We start from the raw sequence: 18,074 nt of genomic DNA on the forward strand, positions 1-18,074 counted from the left end.
TTGACCTTCACATTAGAGAGATGGGCAGACATAATTAGTGTATGAATTTTAAAGTAACAGGTAATAAAGAGAGTGTAGCAAATGTAGTCAGGTTTATTACTCTGTATCACACATGAGTGCCCGAGGGAGGCGGGGCTGACTGGGGAGACACAGGAAACAGAGAGACAGGGCTGACTCGACATGAAACGATGAAACGTGGGACACGGGAACAGAAACTAAACACAGGCTGAAATGAACACTGAGGGAGGGAGAACTAAGATTACTGAGAGCCTGATAAATAAGAAGAACAAAAACCAAGAAAAACAAGAGTCAAAGAAAACCAAAAACACAAAGCATTGGGCCAGGACCCACTGCTGTGACATTTATATGTGATAAAAACATTAAAAACTGCTCAGATGTTGAAATCTTTCTACGTATACTTTAGGTTCAGCTCTCCAGCCTGGCATTTGGTTAAGCATGATTCAAACATTTGATTTTGTTTAACTGGTTTTAATTATAGTTACTTTTTGTGAACATTTGTTGCAGCATTTAAAAATGCATCATTTATTTTCAAACTTTTATTTGATTTAGAGCATCATATTTGACCAACGTAAATGTTTTAATTTCATATAAAATAACTGAAACAGTGAACTAAATATCTGAAATCTTTCCTTCCTTAAAAGTTATAATCCTACTTAAGTTATAGTGCAAACGCTTAAGCAACAAATATACTTGATGCTAATTAATTCATATTTCCCTTTGATGTTGCAACTATGCGGTCACTTCTTTCTTTAAACAAAATAATATTTTCCAGTTACAGAAATCATAAAGTCCAAACTAAAGTGCTACTGTTGCTATATGCATTTTATATAAATCATGGATGATGGTCCTGACATGAAGGAAGAGAAAGTTACAGGTTGCATCCTTTGACTTTGTCTCCGTGCCTTTGGGCCATTTTCAGAAGGACAGATGTTTCTGTTCAATTCTTAAATCAATTTTTTCAAACACAAACACTATTTTAAAGCTTCTAGAGAGTAAAATATTAATGATAATTATAATAACAATAATAAAAACAAAAGCTCTCAGATCCATCAAACCAAGCAGCAGAAAGAACAATAACTGAAGAGAAAACTTTAACCTTGTAGACTTCATTATGTTCCAGCTGCTCTACAGACGCTGTGACCTCGAACTTAAGCAGGTCGTAACGTATGTGCAGCTCAATAACTTCATAATCAGACCCTGTGGTATTTAGGCAGCAGAACAACTAAGAATAACAACTACAAATAATGTTTTTAGGTTTCTGTTGTACTGCAAGGTTCTGTACAGGAGAACCAAACCAAGAGCAAATATTACGTCTCATTTACACCTGAGCATGAAGAGCCATCAACATTTAGCAAATTGAATCATCTTTGTTTAGATGCAAGAAGAATCATATAGAAACGAAAAAGTAGAAATAGAAATCCAGAGCAAAGATATCCTCTAATTCAGCGTTGCACATGTGCAGCTGCTGCGATTCACGTAAGCATTCGGCTCGTCGCTGTTGCAGATTTTTCTCTCGCTGTTCTGGCTCACAGCGCTGCAAACACAAAAATAAATATCCCCAAAGGTGTGAAAGGGAGCTAATTAGTAAGAGTATTGTTACTCTCCGCAGTAGTCCAGCAGTAGAAATCAGTCCAATAACAAGGTGTGTAACATCTAGCAGGGTGACAGAAAAACCCAGGGTAACTTCTAAGGACCTCAACGTCTCTCTCACATTGTGTTTTTTAAACATGCTTCCATTTGTCACTTCAGTCTTTACTCTGAAATACAGGAAGAGAAATCATGGCTGAAACAATTTCTCATGAAACCAGGGGTGTGGTCCAACAGTCAGTTTGGTGAGGAAGGTTCCTAACTACATCGTTCCCTCGCTCACCTGGAGACCGCTGGAAGCACTGTGAGAATCATGTTCTTTGATTTCTCCAGTGCCTTCAACACCATTCTTCCCTCGGTTCTAAAGGACAAGCTGGTGAACTCTGGAGTGGACCATCACCTCACTACCTGGATCCTGGACTACCTCACCGACCGACCACAGTATGTGAGGACTCAGGGCTGTGTGTCGGACAGGGTCGTCTGCAGTACGGGGGCCCCACAGGGAACGGTTCTGGCTCCGTTCCTCTTCACCATCTACACTGCAGACTTCTCCCACAATTCCACCCAGTGCTTCCTGCAGAAGTTCTCTGATGACTCTGCAATAGTCGGCCTCATCACTGATGGGGACGACAAGGAGTACAGAGGTCTGACCCAAGACTTTGTGGACTGGTGCCAGCTGAACTACCTCCAGATCAACGCCAGTAAAACCAAGGAACTGGTGGTAGACTTCCGCAGGCACAAGCATTCTCCACTGCAACCACTGAACATCCAAGGTATGGACATTGAGGCTGTGGACACCTACAGGTACCTTGGTGTTCATCTGAACAATAGACTGGACTGGACTCATAACTCAGACGCCCTCTACAGGAAAGGGCAGAGCAGGCTGTACCTGCTGCAGAGACTCAGGTCATTTGGAGTGGAGGGCCCACTCCTGAAGACCTTCTATGACTCTGTGGTGGCTTCTGCTATCTTTTATGGTGTGGTCTGCTGGGGCGGCAGCATCTCTGCTGGGGACAGGAAGAGACTGAACAGGGTGATCCGAAGGGCCAGCTCTGTTCTAGGATGCCCTCTGGACCCAGTGGAGGTGGTGAGTGACAGGAGAATGGTGGCTAAGCTGTCATCCCTGTTGGACAACATCTCCCACCCCATGCAGCAGACTGTGACAGCACTGAGCAGCTCCTTCAGTGGGAGACTGCGGCACCCACGGTGTGGGACGGAGAGATTTCGCAGGTCTTTCCTACCCACTGCTGTCAGACTCCATAATAAAGACTTTAACTGATCAAGCACACACATCCATACATATGCAATAATACTAAGTGCAATAATCCTTTCTGTCATCGTTGTATTTTTACTCAGTTGTATATAGCATTTGTATTTGTATTCTATTTTTATCTTATTGTATATTTATTTTATTTTATTCTTCTGTATATAGTATTTTATTTTATTCTATTCTGTACAGTTGTGTACTGTATTTATTCTTATTGTATTCTAATTTTTGCCTCATAACTTTTGCACTGTCCACTTCCTGCTGTGACAAAACAAATTTCCCACGTGTGGGACTAATAAAGGTTATCTTATCTTAACTGAGAGAAGTGACCCAGAAGTATCTGTGTAGCAGCCACAATGAATCCAGATCATGACCTTTATTAACTGATCAAAGTCTCTTCTTTCATCTTCTGTATCATTCAGTTTGCATTGGTAATGCCCATTATTGTAACGCTTTTTTAAGACGAGCAAAACTTTATTTCACTTTGGGTTAGCTGGGATAAGTGATGGATGGAGGGAATTTTACTTCAGCCACAGAAATCCTAAACAGGAAGGAAGAGCAGAGTTACAGTGGATCACTATCCAGCAGGGAAACAAGGTTTATTTCAATTTCTTGGCCATGAGTGAGATTTACTGAGTGGGCAAATTAGGGAGACGACACCATCAGATCCCGAGCCCTCCATGTGTTAATCAAGAGACGGCTGCTGTGCTACATCCATAAATAATGAATAAATTAGGAGCTAAAGCTGAAAGGACAGTTTATTTGTACCATCTTCACGCGAACACATTCAAGAACATCACAGATGAAGAAACATTAAAAACTTCCACACTACATAAAGCAAGAAAAATAGTTTTTCTTTCAGGTGGTTTCAGAAAAACAGAAACATCAAACATCTCCAAGACTCTCTTTGAAAGAACTAAAAACCTTTGTTCTCATGGTCCAATCATGAGTGAACTCCCCGATGAAGCCTTGTGTGCTAAAACATGTCAGAGTTTTAAAGGTTAAACATGAGTTTCCAAAACGTTTTGCTGGAGAACAATGAACTATTTGACTGAGTTTCAATCATTTACAGACGAGCAAAACCAGGACAGAGAAAAAAGGACAAAACTGACTCAGTAAAACAACAGAAAAGAAGATCCCATGTAGATCTGTATTATGTAGAAGTTCAGCCCAGCAACCAGTTCAGTTCAACACAAGTTTAAATGATTCTATCTGAACTCTGTGGAGCCTGATCTCAAGCTTTTTGAGTCTGACACAGAAACCAGAGGATCTTTCTGTGTCTTCAGATTCACTGTGATCCAGTGATGGGAGTGATTTCAGCCCTGAGTGATCGCGCTGATGTTTGCACAGAGCAGACAATGAGGTGAATGTTTGGGCACATTGGTAACAGTGAAACAGTTTATTAGTAACGTGGGATCGTTTGTGTGCAGAGTATGATCTGAGATTCCTGAAGCTCTTGTCACACTGGTCACAGCTGTAGTTTCCTTCCATGTGTGCACGTTCATGAATGTTACGACTACCTGACTGTGAGAAGCTTCTCTCACAGTGTCTGCACTTGTGTGGTTTCTCTCCTGTGTGGACTCCTTTGTGTGTTTTAAGCTTCCATGCAGTGGTGAAGGATGACCCACACTGATCACAGAGGTGCTTTTTAACCCCACTGTGAATCAGTTCATGTCGTTTTAACTCACTTGGTGTGGTGAAGCTTCTCCCACATTCTTTGCAGTATTTCAGTTTGTCTCCAGTGTGTCTACGTTGATGTACTTTTAGGGTCTTTTGCCAACTGAAAGTTTTTCCACAGAGGTCACAATGAAAGTCTTTCCCACCACCACAGTGATGACAGGGTTGAGAACTGGATCCATCTGTGTCGCTCTGCTTCTAAACAAAGACACAAAGACAGTGTAAGTCAGTCCTTCAACATTTGTATCCTGAACGTCGCCTGAAATAAAGAGCATCTCTGCAGACGTCCAACTACATTTGACTGTTTCAGTTAACACACTCAGTTTACTGGGCTGCAATAACTACAATACTACCACCATAATACTACAGTAATACTAAAATCATAACTGAAAGGAAAATCTGAATAATCACTCAGAGCTGCTTTTCCATGCAGTAGAATTGCTAACATGCTAACACAGTTTAATGAGCAGAGTTGTTCCAAACAGTCAGGCTAAAATGACAAGATAACAATATAAATACATACCTCACAGTAGCTGCACTTGTAGACTCTCTTTCTGGTGTGGATCTGTTGGTGTTGTCTCAGGTGACGTGGAGATTTAAAAGTCTTCTCACACAGGTCACATTGATAAGGTCTCTCCTCAGTGTGGGTAAACATGTGTCGTTGTAAGTCTGTGTGAGTTATAAACTGTTTGCCACACTGTTCACAGCAGTACACATCATGTCTGGTGTGAATGCGTAGGTGTGTATTTCGGTTCCCTCTCTGACTGAAAGTTTTTCCACAGATGTCACAGCTGTATGCCTTAATTCCAGAGTGGGTAACTAGATGCCTCTGTAAGTTGCTACTGTGAGTAAAAGCTCTGCCACACTGATCACAGCTGTACGCTTTAACTCCACTGTGGATGAGTTGGTGTGTTTTTAGGGAACCCTTCAAGGAAAAAGACTTTCCACACAAGTCACAGCTGAACGGTCTCTCTCCAGTGTGGATGACCTGATGCCGTTTTAGTTTAGCCCTCACAGTAAAACCCTTCCCACACTCGTCACAGGTGTGTTTTTTCTCTCCCTTTCTTCTGTGAGGTTTGTCGGCCTCCTGAGAGCGCTGACTTCTGGCTCCATGTTGGTCCTGCAGTGACAGAGATACAAACAGAGGCAGTGAGTGAAATGCAGTCGTGGAACAAACTCAACCTTCAAACTCCATTAACACTAGTTTTAAACCTGAAGGTGGAGCGTGGCACCACCTATACCCACCTGCTGGTAGTTCTAACACATTACATCCAACCTGCTGTTAAAGATAATTCATGACTGTTCAAACACTAAAATCATGCCCATCACTCCTGATTGTACACACACACACACACACACACACACACACACACACACACACACACACACACACACACTATTTTATAATTTAGATTATTTTGTTGTTTCCTATTACATATTTCTATAATTTGTATAGATTTATACAGAATTATTCAGTGATAATAAATCCTATGTTTGTTTATTCTAAAGGAACCCCGTTAGCTTCCACAACAGATGTTGTTCGTCTTCCGTCAAATACTCACATAAAATATTACACAATAAAGTGGATTCAAGATATCCACATAATTTCACTCTTACATCCACAGTGAGGTTTCACAATTGTTCAAATATAAGCAATCAATAATAATAATAATAATATTAATAACATTGAGGCACATTACACAAATTTCAAAAACAAATCGTGTCTTACAATATTTACAACAACTAAAAGCTCTGTAAATCGGCTTTTAAGTGTTCATTGAAGTTTTGAATAATTCTCTAATTTTTTAAGGCAACTTATTCCACTTAAAAGTTGCTCTAAATGTAACAGTTTTACAAAACGTTACTTTTAACTCGAGCATTTACTAAATTGCAGCTTGTTGAAAACTGTGTAATATGATGATGTATTTCATCTGGATACTGCAGCTGAGCAGAATAAATGTGGTGTGTTTAACAGAATTGCTTTCTTTAGAACTACAAGTAAGCCATAGAATATTTTAGCCTGTACAGGAAGCCAAGAAAGGTTATTATGCATTTTATCAATATTAGTATAGTATGAACATCTTCACACTAATCTGGACGCCTTATTCTGGACTAACTGAAGTCTGTTAAGATCTGTCTTATTAGCTGCTGACCAAATGATTGAACAAATACTCCAGATGAGACATTACTAGTGCATTAATGACATCTTTCATAATGAAGAAGTGATACACAAAGAGCATTTCATAGCCATAGCTATGCCTTGTCGGCAGAGTTATGTGACATTAGTGATGTTTGTACTTTCAGCGTTAACTTGGTTTTAAAGCCTTTAAAATATACGCCGTTCAATAGTCGACCTTAATCTGACAGAGAATGTGATGATTTTGTGGATAATTAAAAGTCAGTCATATATCCACAAACACAACAAGCTGAAAGTCAGTGATGCTGCTCGGTTTGCAGTCCTGAACATCACGGCACAAGCAGGATTCACTGCACTGTTAATGTTAGCTGTGTTATATTGCTGCCTCTGTTCGGTGGTGTCGAGCCAAACGCACTTTAACGTGTGTTTGAACGAGCTGACGGTTCACTCGTTAAGCTGAAAGAAAGATGCTTTAATCACAGCAGTCACACATGTGTCCACTGCACCATCTGGAACTCTTCTTGTTTAGCACTCGTAATAACACAAACACTAAATCCTGCTTCTCTGGTGCTGTTGTGTAGCAGTGTGTACACCTGAGACTGTCACCTGTCTGTCTGTCCTGCACTCTCTCTCTGTTTCTTTCTCTCTGATTGTGGAATAAAAGTATGAACATGTGTTTATAAGTTACACTTGTGTCTGAATCCTGCAGCTTATTACACATTTGATTTCCATGTGTGACGACTGCAAGTGTCCAGAGTGAGGACAGACTGAGGGAGCCACTGCTGCACATCATCTGTGAGGCTTTGCAGCCCTGATGATCCACCAGGACAAACTCAGCAGTGTGTGAGGAAGAGGAGGAGGAAGAGCCAGCAGCAGCTGACAGATGGAGAGAATAGACAGACTGTTCCCTGTTTGTGAAGGACTGCTAGGAAAGTTTAACACAACTGTCTGTGCTGAATCCGTCTTATTAGGTAATGTTCAAATAATGTGATCATCCCAGTGTTTCCAGTGTGGGAGAAAGTACTCAGGGCCTTCAAGTTACACACTATGAAAGACAGCAACAAGTTTAATGTTCAGAAACCTAAAGTCTGTATCAGCAGCAGGATGGAGCTAAAAATAAATGTTGGTTTCAGTTCTATGAAGCTTTGAGTCTGTGAAGGTTCTCAGTCATCCAGGTCATCGTAGTCAAAGGAGCTTGCAAAGAAAAGCGTCTGGACTTCTTTAAGTTACTTGAAGACGTTTCACCTCTCATCCGAGAAGCTTCTTCAGTTCTCTCTCTTCACTTGCATACCCACCACGGAGGCCGTGGAGACGGTCAGAAAACGACTACAAGAAGACAGCTCCTTGGAGGACAGGACCAACTTCACAGCCGATCAGATTTGCACACTGTTAGACCTCTGCCTCACCACTACATATTTCAAATACAACGAAGGCTTTTACAGACAAAAACATGGCTGTGCCATGGGCTCCCCCGTGTCACCTATTGTAGCCAACCTTTACATGGAGGAAGTGGAAAGGAAGGCTCTTGTCTCTTTCAAAGGAAGAGTACCCAGCCACTGGTACAGATATGTGGACGACACCTGGGTCAAAATCAAGACACAAGAAGTGGAATCCTTCACTGCGCACATTAACGCTGTGGATAAAAACATCAAGTTCACCAGGGAAGACACAAAGGATGACTGTTTGCCTTTCCTGGACTGCGCTGTGCACATTGAAGAGAACGGCAACCTCAACATCGAAGTTTACCGGAAGCCCACACACACGGACCAGTACCTCCTCTTTGACTTCCATCACCCTCTGGAACACAAACTTGGAGTAATTAGGACCCTACACCACCGAGCAGAACATGTTCCCTCTCAACCTGAAGGAAAAAAGAAGGAACACACACACATGTAAAGGAAGCACTCAAAACGTGCGGCTATCCTAAATGGGCGTTCTTAAAGTCAGCAAAGAGGCACAGAAAAGAAGACCAGACACCAGCGAGGGAGGATAAGAAGGACAGACGCAACAACATTGTCATCCCCTATGTAGCCGGTGTATCAGAAAAACTCAGGAGAGTTTTCTCCAAGCATGACATCCCGGTGCATTTCAGACCCAGCAACACGCTCAGACAGAAACTGGTTCACCCGAAAGATAAAACGCCAAAACACAAACTTAACAATGTGGTGTATGCTGTACAGTGCAGCGAGGAATGCCCAGACCTCTACATTGGAGAGACCAAACAGCCACTTCACAAGCGCATGGCACAACACAGAAGAGCCACCTCCACAGGACAAGACTCAGCAGTCCATCTGCATCTTAAGGATAAAGGTCACTCTTTCGAGGATGCCAATGTTCACATTTTGGACAGAGAGGACAGATGGTTTGAAAGAGGAGTGAAGGAAGCCATCTATGTCCACTGTGAGCAACCATCTTTGAACAGAGGCGGTGGTTTACAACACCAACTCTCTGCCATCTATAATCCAGTTTTGAGATCCCTTCCCAGACGCCTTAACGCCCACTCACATCCTGGGCCATCTGATCTCAGGAATTCGCATGATAAGGTGGGGCCAGGTTTCACAATGAACTCACCCGAAACTCTGGCTGATTGGGACCCACACCCAGTTTCACACCTTGGCTCAGGCGATTAGAGGATCATCAGGGGGTCCTTTTGTCCCTCTGTGGGGGGGTCACTCCCACTAGGTTTATATCTGGGACTCTCCACCATTTGACCTTAGAACTGAAGAAGCTTCTCGGATGAGAGGTGAAACGTCTTCAAGTAACTTAAAGAAGTCCAGACGCTTTTCTTTGCAAGCTCCTTTGACTATGAAGCTTTGAGTATTTTGGATCAGTAGCTGCTGTGTTTGTTGCATCATGTTGCTGTAACTGTTTATATGCTTTATATATTCTGAGCTAAGTTGATCTATAGTGTTACATCATATTCTATAAGGATGTTATGTGTTTGTAGACTTTCTGCCCAGTTTGACCCATTTAGCAGACGTCAGCCTGTTTAAGGCTCTGATATCTATTCTGTGTGACTTAAAGCAGTTATGACATGGTCTGATTTTCTCACCCAATAAAGGAATATTTCATATATCAGTCTACTCTTCATTTTATCAGAAACAGTTATCACAGCTCCTACATTTGCTTTTTACGCATATATGTAAGCATTGAGCCAAATTTAGTAATGCCAACAATATAATAACTATAATATTGGCCATATTATATTTACATTACCACAGTGAGATGACTTTAGTCTCATGAACAACATCAGCTAATTGTTATTTACAGCTAATCTTAAACGACTGTTCAGCACAGAAATGAAGCCCAACAATCATGTTTCACAGTCCTGTGGTCTCAGCCTCAGATACTCATCAAATCACACAGAGCTCATGTAGAAACAAATGAACTAAATATGTTCTCCTTCATTTCTGTCAAACACAGCTGTATGAAACGTTTCCAGCTGTTAGTACATAAACACATAAACAACAGCTGCTTGTTTCAGTGAAAATACATTGATGGGATTTTAATAAAGTTGTGCAGCTGTAAAGTATTTTGTCTGGTGTCAATTCTATCGTCAGCTACATCGTTATGGCAAATGTTCAAATGTATATGGTGATAAATATCTTTGGTCATATGGTCCTGCTCTGTCTGTCACCTTCTGTGTTGAGCTCATTGTTTCCTCTGTAGTGGCTGAGCTGAGTCCAAGTAGCTGAAAATGTTCCTCTGCTGCTCCGTCAGACTCTCCTCCTCCTGCTGATCAGCTGGGACACAAAACAGATCTTTGTTAGGCTCCACACTGCACTGAAAAGTCAAAGTGTCTCATATGTTCATCTGACAAGTAAAAGAACACATTTTTGTTTCCCGAGGTGGGCAACTTGTTGGAAACAAACACAAAAGGTTTGAGCACTGATACCTGCCATTGCTGGCATTGAAAGATGCAACGCCAGCAATGTGGATTGGTTTGAGTCTTGACAATCCACATTGCTGGCATCTTTCAATATGTTTGAATGCACCAGTGTAAGTGCAGCCACTCAGACTCAATGTGTTCATAGAAACAGGTGCAGATGTGTCACGAGTTCATCCAGCAGTAGCTATGGCACTTGGCCACAGGGGGCAGCAGTGGACTGACCTGCATTCGAGACTGCTCCAGCTGCTCTGTGACAGTCAGTAGATCTGCTACAAATTGCAGATCATATGCAAGTTTTGGAAATGACATTATAAATATTCCTAACTTAGCCACGGCAGCCATGTTGATGTATTACCTATATTGGCTGAAAATGTTCATTTGCAGAGAAAAGACACAGGCAGACTATGCTTACAGGACAACAACAACAACAATCTTTATTTATAGAGCACATTTAAAAACCAACGGCATGCCAAAGTGCTTAACATAGAACAAATTAACACAAGTATAATCAGAGTCATAAAAATAAAAGTGTAGAATTATGTTCACAGGAAAAAGCCACCAATAGAAAAAATATAACTGTCAGGAGTTTTCCTGTAATGCAACTCAGGTCAGAATAAATGACACTCAGACAGGTTTGCAGGTTTAACGTGCACACGGGTGAGAGTTCAAACGAAGACTCACACCCCGCAGCAGTTGCCACCCTTTATTTATACTCAAACATGTTTGCGTCACAGACACATGCAGGAAGAGATAACATACAACAGTAGAGACTTCATCACAGATACATGAGTGGAAGAGATAACATACAACAGTAGAGACTTCATCACAGATACATGAGTGGAAGAGATAACATACAACAGTAGAGACTTCGTGCTGAGCTTGCACAGTGTAACTTCTCTAGTACAAAGAGCAAACACATCTAGAGAACCTCAAATGAAATGTACTTCTATACATAAACATAATAAAATCTTTCAACAATAACTATAGCACATAGCTATAGCACAATATAACTGTGCCATCAACACACAATGGGGATAAGACATACACAGCGCAAATAAAAAGCAAGATAGGAAAATTAGTAAAATAAATCACTGCAGACAAGGCCAGCATTTAACCGGTAGAAAACGCAAGATTAAACAAATACGTTTTAAGCCGTGATTTAAAAGATTGAATAGAGTCAGACGCCCGAATGCAAATGGGAAGGTTGTTCCACAACTCTGGTGCGGCCAGGGCAAACGCTCGATCACCTCTAGACTTCAGCCGAGATCTAGGCTGCACCAACAGTAACTGTGAGGATGATCTTAAAGCCCTAGCAGGAACATATAAGCTTAAGAGTTCCTTAAGATAGCTCGGTGCTGTGTTATTAGTGATTTTAAAAGTAAACAGCAGAATTTTAAATTGGATACGGTATTTCACAGGCAACCAGTGCAAATCAGCTAGGACGGGAGTAATGTGGGCAAACTTCTTAGTTTTGGTTAGAATGCGTGCAGCAGCATTTTGGACTGTCTGTAATCTATGGAGGAGGGCAGAGTGGAGTCCAAAATAGAGTGAATTGCAGTAATCCAGCCTCGAAGTTACAAAGGCATGGATGAGTTTTTCCAGGTCTTTATGCGGGATATACTGCCTGGCCTTAGAAATAAGGCGGAGTTGGTATAAACTGGATCTAACAACAGCAGACACTTGTCTATCAAGTTTAAATGAGCTGTCAAGTAACACGCCCAAATTCCTAACAGTGTCGTAAAAGGAGCTAGTGAGAAAACCAAAAGCATCACGAAGTTTGGCACGAAGGACGTCACTGCCAAAGACCACAATTTCAGTTTTCTTATCATTAAGGATAAGAGTATTTGCCAGGAGCCATTGCCTGACCTCACACATGCACCCTCGAAAACTATTCAAGGACAAAGCTAGGTCATCATTTAACTCAAAGTAGATCTGAATGTCATCAGCATAATAATGAAAAGCGATGTGATATTTCTCAAAGATAGCGCTTAATGGAAGCATGTACAATGAGAACAGAGTAGGGCCTAACACAGATCCCTGAGGGACACCACAACAGACAGGTACAGCGAAGGAAGAGGAAGTGGCCAAGTGAACCGAGGAGAGCCGATTGGACAAGTATGATTTAAACCAATCCAAGGCAACACCCTTGATGCCTACAGTGTGCTCAAGTCTCGCCAATAGGATTTTATGATCAACCATATCGAAAGCCGACGATAAATCCAATAGCACTAGGACCGAGGAGCGTCCATTGTCAGCCATTAGTAGAAGGTCATTGAGAACTCGGAGCAGCGCTGACTCAGTGCTATGATGTGGTTTGAAGGCCGATTGGAATTTATCATTAATGCTATTCTCATCCAGGTAGGCCTGGAGTTGAAGCAACACTATCTTCTCAAGAATTTTGGCCAAGAACGGAAGCTTGGAAATCGGCCTATAGTTCGCATAATCATTATAATCGAGGTTCCTTTTTTTAAGAACAGGCTGAATTATAGCATGTTTAAAGGCTGATGGTACGCAACCAGAGAGCAAAGAAGAGTTCAAAAGGGACAATATACTAGGTCCAATTGCACTAAAACAGTCCTTAACTATACGAGATAGAAGAACATCATATACGAGATTAGTATTGTTCAGTTGTTCAACCAGACGCTTAAGAGTAGGGAGTGAAACGGGTTCAAACTGATAGAAGGAAGAGGAACAGTCAGGGGTAAACGCAGGGCCTGTCATTAAAGGAAGAGCAGATTTAAGAGATGAGACTTTATCTAAAAAATAATTTAAAAATTGTTCGCAAAGAACCGTGGAGCACGGCAGCGGCATAGTGGGGCAGGGGTTGACCACAGAGTTAAAAATTTTAAATAAAATTCGAGGATTGTTACCATTGGTAGAGATAACTTTTGAAAGAAAAGCTGCTTTAGCCATTTTGGCAGCAGTTTGAAACTTCAAGCGACTAGTACGTAGGATGTCGTAAGATGCCTGGAGTTTATCTTTCCTCCACCTTCTCTCATCCCGCCGACACGCACGTCGTAGAGCGCGAACAGAGTCACTTAACCAACATTGTGAGTAAGTTCTGGGGCGCTTCATTTTAATAGGTGCCACAGTGTCGAGGATGGAGGAACATGTAGTTAACAGGGTATTGGCAAAATTCTCAACCATATGAGGGGTAAGACAATCTGACGTAATAGATGCAGAATACACAAAAGAAGCAGAGAATTTCACCACAGTATCAGCATTAACAGTACGCACATCACATAATAACGTTACATGTTATTATGTGATGTTACTGAAATCATCATGAATAACAGGAGTGGTGATTCCTGTAACTTTGTGTATATAATTTGGCATTTCTTACTGATGTAGGCCAAAAATAAATACATAAACTGAGCACCTGATGGCTTTGAACTTTTGTTGTCCATCTTCCATTGGTTTGAATTTTGCGCTCCAGTACAAACACAAATCCCCCAACCCGAGGATCAGCACAATTAACCTAACAGACCTACACCTTAGTTCACAAATTCACTTTGTCTAAGGTTGATTTCTGGGATTTCACACAACCCAGGATTCAGATCGTGAATCCATGATGGGCTTGGATTTACATCATTATAAATGAAATGTGCTCTACTTGGAAGCAGCCGGCCCCGCCCCTTTTGACGGGTTGTGTGAGACTTTAAATCATCAAACTGTAAATTATAAATTTTAATTTTTATTGATCCTTTACCCCGAGTCCTAAAGTGTAGATTTATTTTCTTACTCTTCTTATATTTATTGTTTGTTTACTTGCACTGCTGTAACTGCAGCCTCGTCGTCTCGTCTCTCTATATGCTGGACTGTCTGTAGCGGAGATGACAATAAAGTTTACTTTGACTTCAGCAGCGCGCAGGCGCACCGAGGGCTCTCGCGCTCACTTTATAGAATTTAGAAAAAACATCGGTGCAGATTATAAGTCTGTATCATAATATCTGTTTGTTGTTTTTATTTTGTTTTGCGAGTTGGTTATTAGATGCCGCTCCAGCCAGCCAGAGACTCCCCGCCGCCCCGCCCTCTCCTCCCTGTGCCGCCAGCAGCAGGCGCACCTCGCAAACGGAGGGCGCCCTTACTCCCAGCAAATGGCTGATAGAAAACCGATCGGTGCCTACGAATTTCCCAATATGCGCTGGCATGACGTCGGGGAAGCATGGGTACGACCGATTATTTTATTTTTTTCTTGCCAATGCCCGTGATGCCCCCCCCACCACGATGCATTCTATTGGTTTGCACACTTACACACACCCAGCTGTGGTTTCCTGTTTTGCTGGACTCTGGAGAGCCCCGCCTTTAACGCTCTTCTCTCACAGAGAGCAACAGAAAACTTGGAAAAACTCCAGATTGACTGAACTCAGTTCAAAGTTACCTTGACACCTTTAGATGTGAGACGTAGTGATGGCCAGCTTGAAGCTGACGCTCCGGTGCGTGTGTCAGAAAGATCCACGCGCTGCTTCAGAAGCACCGTGTCGAGGCTTGATTCGTTTGGCCAGAGTCACGTGATCAGTGACGTCTGAAGCTTCGTTTAGAACGTACCTTTTTTTAAATCGAACTTTATTGAAACACAATGAGTATACAACATACAAACAGATGAAGTTTACAAAAGAACAGAACATGAACATACAGAACCAGGAGTAAAAAAATTATGATATGAGTAGGCGAAAAAAATCAACATATTGTAACGTGCAGTGGAGATGAAGCCAGCCGCGGAGGTGTGCAGGTGGATAGCGAATGAGCAACAGCTTCTGACTTTCCAAAAAGTACTCATTTATTTACAATATCAAAAATAAAAGTGCTACCTCTACCACACATTACTAAAGAGCACACTAGTCTGCGTACACACGGGAGCATCCATTACAGGAGGAGTGCAAAGAAGAACAAAAAGGGGGTGACACCAGTCGTGAGACAGGAGGCGCCGCCATGTGGTGATACACTGCATTACAATAGCAACTGTTACAATATAAATATTGTTCTGAGAGGCTTTTTGTTGGTTGAGTCTGAAATTGATTGTATGTACAATTCATATCCTTATAAAAAGGCAGAAATATGGTGTTTTATTAATAAACTTACATTCATGGATATAAAATAGCTAAAAGTATTAACAATTTTTTTATAAAAAAACATTTATCATTCTTCCTGGGGAACTTAAAGAAAAAGAATAAAACATTTTCCCATCGTAAAGAAAACTCCCTTAAACTATAGACAATAACAAAACTGCTAAATTCTTCCAGAATCTCTGTGTAGAGGAACCAAAAGAGATGTGCCAAAGTTTCTGGATGATCCCCACAGAAAGTTCAATTAGTATTTATGTCTCTTTTAAATGTTACCATATAGTGACTGGCTGGGTAACATTTATGAAGAATTTTATATGAGATTTCTTTCACCTTGTTCACAATTAGATATTTATGGGATCATCCAGACTGTCTTCCAGGTGATATCTGGAACATGTCGATTCCAGTAAGATATTCTATATATGGGAGAGACATGATATCTTCTTGGAATAAACTACGTATTCTCTTATTGCTGTTACCAAGTTCCTGTGAAAAGCAGATTTTTCCCACTGCTGACTCAGCTGGATCAGGGAGAGTGACTGAGGCAGATATTGAGCTGTCGGTGTTTTTATATAACATTAAAGTCCCTGAGGGTATGGCACCAAGCACCATTGAGAATTCCCCAACACTGTTTGACAAGTTTGACGAGCATCTTGACTTTTGGTCTTTGGATATTAACAGTCCTGGGTATGTGACTTCTTGTTTAACAGAAATGTTACAGAGAGCATTTGCAGTGCAGCCTTTAATTGCTAGTAATTCACATTTTTTTTAGATTTCGACATAAAGCAGATGCCTCAGAGAAATCACTAATAACACTAAGGGCTGGACGGATTTGATTTGCATTCTTCAAGAAGAGTGTGGTGTCATCAGCTAGCTGGCTGATGATGAGCTCCTTATCAGCTGTGCTGATTCCTTGTATAACAGGTCAAATCTCGGGGTGGAGTCTTAATCATTTTAATTGAGCTATTGCCATTCGTGTACAAGGTTTTGATAGCTTTACAGAAAAATGCCAAATTTTTCCAAAGAGTGGAAAATAAATTGATGTTCAATTGTATCAAAAGCCTTTTAAAAATCCAGGAAGAGAATGAAGCTATAGTCAGATACCAAATCAGAGTAATCAAGTAGATCTAAAACCAGTCTCATGTTCTTAGAAAGGTGTCTGTTTCTCATAAAGCCTGATTGTGTCTCATCGATAATTGTGTCCAAGAACTCTTTCATTCTGTTAGCAAGTACTAAAGCCATAATCTCATAGTCATCATTGAGCAGACAGATGGGTCTCCAATTATCAATAAGAAGTAAGTCTTTGTTTGGCTTTGGAATAAGTGTTATGAGACCCTGAGTAAGAGTAGGAGGGAGGATGTTATTCTCTACACTTCCTATGAAAAGCTGCAGTAAGACGGAGCCAGGAGATTAGAAAATGATTCATAAAACTCTGCAGTTAAACCATCTGTGCCGGGAGATTTGTTGGCCTTAAGTGCAGAAATAGGATTACAAACGTCCTCCACAGTCAGAGGGCTGTCACAGTGACTTCTATCTTCCACAACAATAGTTTTTAGGTTTTTAATATTATTGAGAAACAGCGTTGAGACATTATATATATATATATATTCTACTTTTCTAAATGATTGACTATTTCAATGGAGAACCTAAATGACACGGACCCGTGTTTGTTATTACATATCTCTATTTTGAATGTGACAAGTCTATCATTGCCTGTTATTCATAGGTATTAACAGAGTTTTTGGCCTTTTTTTACTCTATAAAAGCTAATTGACTCTTTACAGTGGCCTGCTATGGTTAATAATAACATGTTCAGTCATGAGTGAAATCAAAGCTTTTCTTCACTTTAGCATTTAACATTCCCAACAATATAATGTGATACCTTAATTAAAACACAATTTTCTTAATGCAAACATCAGTGACTCAACATTAGCAACCAAAGGGTTCAGTCTGCAGCTCACACTCATGTGAAGCTACAGCCTCCCCCTTTAGTCTCTGTCATCCTTCTGCTCCTGCACAAACAAAGCAAGACAAAACCTCCACCCTTCTTCTACAGGCTGGGTGAATTGTTGTGGACATTCACTAATCCTAAAGTCGGCACCGTTTTTGTCTCAGTATCAAGTCAGTTAAACTTTTAGTCGTCAGTCCATCACAGTCCAGTCACATGCATACATCCACACACATTCATACCAGATATTGCTGATAATGGAGTCTCACGCGCAGCCTATTCGAGCCTCCATCACCAGCAAGATGACGTCATCATTTTAAAGGAAAACAGCTCCTTGTTTTTGGACTGGATTGACTCGCTGCAATCCTTTTAGGCTCAGGACTTCTCATGTGATCAATGTCACATATCAGTGAATTTCTCCCAAGCCCATTATAATCATGGAGAAAAACACTTTGCCACTGTTTCCAGTAAGAATATTTTATAGC

At 41.1% G+C, this 18,074-nt stretch overlaps 1 long non-coding RNA gene across 1 annotated transcript; it reads right to left on the minus strand.

The window, feature by feature from the left end:
• Positions 1–3,615: 3,615 nt before the first annotated feature.
• LOC146712392 (uncharacterized) lies at positions 3,616–5,238 on the minus strand. Its single transcript, XR_014919249.1, has 2 exons — positions 5,076–5,238; positions 3,616–4,750 (listed from the first exon to the last, which is right to left on the minus strand). It is a non-coding gene; the product is annotated as an uncharacterized LOC146712392 (long non-coding RNA).
• Between the last annotated feature and the right edge of the window lie 12,836 nt (positions 5,239–18,074).

Source organism: Copadichromis virginalis, linkage group LG3 (assembly GCF_057382275.1).
Source record: "Copadichromis virginalis isolate Kocher_CV1m ecotype Utaka linkage group LG3, C_Virginalis_male_GT1.1, whole genome shotgun sequence".
In the NCBI taxonomy this organism is placed as follows: Eukaryota; Metazoa; Chordata; class Actinopteri; order Cichliformes; family Cichlidae; genus Copadichromis; species Copadichromis virginalis.